This window comes from Salvelinus sp. IW2-2015, unplaced genomic scaffold (assembly GCF_002910315.2).
Source record: "Salvelinus sp. IW2-2015 unplaced genomic scaffold, ASM291031v2 Un_scaffold6965, whole genome shotgun sequence".
Lineage (NCBI taxonomy): Eukaryota > Metazoa > Chordata > Actinopteri > Salmoniformes > Salmonidae > Salvelinus > Salvelinus sp. IW2-2015.
The window spans coordinates 33,713-38,977 of NW_019948226.1; the positions used below are offsets into that span (position 1 = coordinate 33,713).

At 48.1% G+C, this 5,265-nt stretch overlaps 1 pseudogene; it reads left to right on the forward strand.

Moving 5' to 3' along the window:
- Positions 1-5,110, forward strand: part of LOC112079123 (protein O-mannosyl-transferase TMTC2-like) — a 30,302-nt pseudogene extending 25,192 nt beyond the window's left edge.
- Positions 5,111-5,265: the final 155 nt, after the last annotated feature.

Below are 5,265 nucleotides of genomic sequence, written 5' to 3' on the forward strand. Positions count from 1 at the left end.
AGGCCCACAGTGAGTGGTAGGCAAGCACGTAGGCATGGTAGCAGTGCTGAGTCACGCCATGTATACATGATAGTCTGTGCGTCCAGGTCTGGTGGCCTCCCCGGTGTCTAAGCTGGTGCCGTGCGGAAGTTGGCTATTAACTCGGCCTTGTCTTCATCAGGGTAATGATGCGTTAGTTGGTCGTTGAAGATATCCCTTTAGAGGGTGTGGGGCTATCTTCTAGCCGAATTGTGGGTGTCACAGCTATATATCCTCTGTTTGCTCCAGCCCGTCCGCGGGATCTTGGCGGTGGATCATGGTAGGGCAGCCACAGTGTAGCGTGCTCCATGACCCCTCTCTGTCTCAGCCTCCAGTATTTATGCCTTGGCAGTAGTTTATGTGTCGGGAGGCTGGGTCAGTCTAGTATCTGGCGAGTACTTCTCCTGCTTATCCTGTAGTCCTGTGTGAATTTAAGTATGCTTACTCGTAATTCTCTCTTTTCCTTCTTCTCGTTCTCGGTACTCTAGGCGTCGTAGACCATCTCCTGAGGAGACTGTAGCCTCAGGCATATGATGACTCCTTCGCTGTGTCCCCAGGTCCACCTGGGCCCTGTGGTCAGCGACCTCACGCACTATTGTAATACTGCTTGTGCCCTGCTGGCTATGGAGAGCCCTGAACCCTTCAGCGTACGCTGTTCTGACACTGGTCCCAATCCTTGTTTTCACCTCTTCTAGAGACAGGCAAGAGCAGCAGGCGAGTAGAGTACTCTATATGGACTCGGCTATGAAAAGCAACCTGAACGATTTACTCCTGAGGTGCATGACTGCTGCAACCCTCGACAACTACTTGTGATTTATTATATTTACCATGCTGCGTTTATTTATGAACCATCCCTTTTAGAGGATTCTTGGCCATGTTCTGTTATAAGTCTCACCCCACAACGCAGAAGAAACTATGGCCAACCCTCGATAGCCCTGGTGGCCTTCTCTAGGTTTCTTCTAGGTTTTGGTCTTCTAGGGTTTTCACAGCCACCGTGCTTCTACACCTGCATTGTCTTGCTTTTGTGGTTTACTGCGGTTGATCTGCATACAAGCTACGCACTCTGCTGATGTATATACGTGAGCTAATAAATGCCTCATAATACATATTGATTTGATTTGTATTTATTTGAGTTGTCATTATGTTGCTCACACCTCCCGTTAGTCGCTAATGCTTTTCACACCTTTGTAAGTACGTGGGGCTGAGCACACCTTGTGGGAATACATTGTACGTCTCTTCCTCTCTCTCTTCTCTTCTTCTCCTCTCTCTCTCTCTCTCTCTCTCTCTCTCTCTCGTCTTCGTCCATTCTCTCCCCTATGGCTGGCCTTGCCTGTACTTTTCTCTTTTCTCTCCCTGCTTGACACGTCATAGTCTAAGTGATTTCTATCGATTGTATATCTCATCCAATGGGTATGTGCTTGCAGACACATATAGATTCCCAAAGGTTGAAACAGCAGAAGCTAAAAGACTGCCATTACAGTCCTTCTAGCTCGTCTCGTCTCGTCTCTCCTCGCTATCCTTCCTCTATCCCACTCTTTTAATTGAAAGGAAAACTGCAGCTCCAAATGTCTTTATCTATGCTACATCCCGTATCCATGACTCTAATTGTATCTCTAGTCTCACTCCTGCACACTTTGCTCTCCCCCACCATTCATTCTAAGATCTATCTTCTCCCATGCCTCCCTCACCTCACACTCCCCTCTCGGCACCTCTCTCTCACGCAGCCCGGCCGCTCGGCTCCCTCTCCTTTGCCTGGCTGTTCATGACCCTTAGCCCTTCACGCCCCTCTGCAGTGACCTTGAGTTACAGATGAGAATGGTGTCCTTTAGTACAGTACAGTGATAGTAGTCCCCCCAAATTCACCCAGCTCTAGATATACAGTATATTTCACTTATGGYCAGCTGTGTCTAAGAGGAAATAGAAACCCTTTAAATCAAAGGGTTATACAGTCTCTCCATGCATGGACATTTTTATTTCCCATTAAGCTCAAGTCAGAGATGAAATGTTGTTTTGTGGGATGAAGTCTATAGCTGCACAGCTATTGCAGCTCCAAAAGAAGGGCACTTCTACTGACAGCTGAAGGCTAAGATGACGTGATGTGACGGAGTGCAAAGACAAAAGTGTCTGTTGTGATCAGCCACCTTCACACAACAACAACATGGCTCCTGCCATGGAAACCAACCACGGTGACATCTCTGATAGCCACCCAGCCCCCAACACTCCCCCAGCCTTGGCAGTGACAAAGCCAGGGACACAGTCAGACAGAGATGATGCATGAAATTTTAATCAAATAAGCACTCAGTGAGAAGTGATAGGAATGGAAGGCAATCGTCCTGGCTGCTGTGAATTAATGAAGCCACCGCCTGGCTTCCTGCATGCCAACGTCCTGACTCGGCTCATCTCATCAGCAGTCTCTGTTCCTGGAGCCAACTCCATCTTTACTGTATGACGTCTCGTCTTGCAATCTCAAGCACAATCCCCACAGGGCCCCTGGTCCCACCCCACACCATGCCAACCCTCCTGTCCTTCAACCCATCTCTGTCAGATCTGTGAGCCTGCCTGATTAGTCTTCAGTTCAGAGGCACGCATGCCCTCTTCTTGACCTTGAGAGCCATGCTAGAAACAGAGAAAGATGTCTTGACGAGTCTCAGCAAAGAAAGTTTGACTTTTCATTCCCTCTTATGGCTGGCGGTGTCACAGCTTGGAGGGAGAAAGTTGTACCTGGCTTTTTCTCTGCGCCAGCCCTGTCCAGAACTTCCATAGCAGAACACCTGAGGCTCTAGGTTATTTCTCTTGCCCCATCATCTGCCACTGCTACAGTGCCACCAGGCCCAATCCTCCCCTCCCTACCTCCAACACCCAGATGGACCAGGCCTCTCAGGTACGGCCCTGACTGACACTCACTCCTCCTGCTTCTCTCCCTTTCTCTCTTTCTCTCCCTACCCACCAGGCAGTAACATCACTATGTGCACCTTTCCTGCTGCACACAAAATTTACACCAAAAAAGTGTAACATTTCACCCAAGGCGGAGTTGGGCATTCCCATGGCAACCAGGTCCTGTGGTATAGGCAGGGAGATTAGGCCAAGCCTGACGCCATTTGCATACAAATTGCCCAGCTGGTACCTTGTCGTTATGACAACGGCACACAGCTCCCAGAATGCCTTTGGAAGTGAGACACAAAGGCAAAGCAGCCGACCAGCAGAGTCAGAGTCATTGATAAAAATGTATTTTTTTTCACAATGAGAATTGTTTTCGACAATGTTCTCATTTGAATCAAATCTCTAGGTATCTGTTTGAAATTGAATTAAGATAGAGGAAGAAAGTACACTGTGTAATAAATATGTGGAAAAAATATATAGATATATATTTATTTTTTGGCTTATTGGGACGTATTATTATCATATTACCATATAAAAAGTGATAATAGTCATAAATACATCAGCCTGAAATACAATAATGGTATAAGTTGCACAACAATTAGAAAACAAAATAAATGTATGTTTCTCTCTAATCAGATGCTATGGCCATTTCCAAAAATGTCAACAATTGTATTTTCGGGTTGACACTTGTTTGATACCTGATGATGCTTTTGTAATGTAACACACAACAATAATCCATTTGAAATTCTCAGAGCTTTGCAGAATCCCTGAACTACACTTATAACATGTTGCCATCTAGTGGTCCGTTCTGGTAATTCATCTGTTTATCCGTTATGGTAATGAATCTGTCATAACTGTTTAATGTTTAGCCCAGAGGCAACTGAGCTCTCTCATTTCCATAGTCATCCTAGCTCAGTATATGGACCAGCAGCTAAACAACTGTGCTTGGCTGTACTGTGTGTTCCTATGGGAGCTAAGGGAACACTGCATTTACATTTTACATTTTAGTCATTTAGCAGACGCTCTTATCCAGAGCGACTTACAGTAGAGTGCATACATTTTATTACATTTTTTTTACATACTGAGACAAGGATATCCCTACCGGCCAAACCCTCCCTACCGGCCAAACCCTCCCTAACCCGGACGACGCTATGCCAATTGTGCGTCGCCCCACGGATCTCCCGGTTGCGGCCGGCTGCGACAGAGCCTGGGCGCAAACCCAGCCCAGCCTGGGCGCGAACCCAGAGACTCTGGTGGCGCAGCTAGCACTGCGATGCAGTGCCCTAGACCACTGCGCCATCCGGGAGTCTACTTGTTCACCCCAGTGGTCCCTGTGTGGCTCCAGTTTAACCATTGGCCTGTGTGCTGCTGTCAAGCCCTTGCAGGCGAATCAATACCTAATCACAGCCCCCTACCTCCTTCCTAATAGTTCCAGCTTCCCCGGGTTGACCTGCAGCGTTCTGGGACAGTGATTATGTGAGGGCAAGGTGAGTTATGTCTCTTACACATTAAACCGTTCAGTTCCCCATAATGCTAATGTTGCTGGAGCATTCCATTGAACTGTTCTGTTACAGATTGTCAGAGACAAACGGTACAAACCGCTTTGGCCTGGTTGTAAGAGACTTGTATCAGCAGCAGCATTACATGACTGTATGAACCTGTGGTGGTGCTCTGGGTGTGTGTGTGTGTGTGTGTGTGTGTGTGTGTGTGTGTGTGTGTGTGTGTGTGTGTGTGTGTGTGTGTGTGTGTGTGTGTGTGTGTGTGTGTGTGTGTGTGTGTGTGTGTGTGTGTGTGTGTGTGTGTGTGTGTGTGTGTGTGTGTGTGTGTGTGTGTGTGTGTGTGTGTGTGCTCATATGTGTGTGTGCGTGTATGCTTACGCATATGTATGAGTGTGTGGTGTGTGATACACCCGCCTCTCGAGGGCAGCAGAGTGGAGAGCTGGCATTCCCAGCCTCTCCAGCATATAAATGCAGCAGCTCTCCAGGGTGAAGCTACCAGCTCTGTGGACACGCTGTGGAGCTCCACTACATCTACTACCCAGCACTCCACAAGGTCACAACTGCTCTCCCCAGCTCTGACCCAAGGCCAGTCCCTCTTACCTGCCAACTACCATCTGTTCAACATGGCGACCCGGTGGGGACTCTGCGGTGCGGGGAAGATCAGCCACGATTTCAGTGTGGCCATGAAAACCCTCCCTCCTGGAGACCACCAGGTACCCCACTCCACGACCAACACAAACATCAACTCCACATTCTATTTTGTGATTCCACTTATTGCTAGATGTGATGTTCCTCTCTGCTCCTCCTGCCTATTACCTCTCGCCTCCTCTCCTCTCTCCGCTCGACCACCTTGACAAGCGCTCTTCGC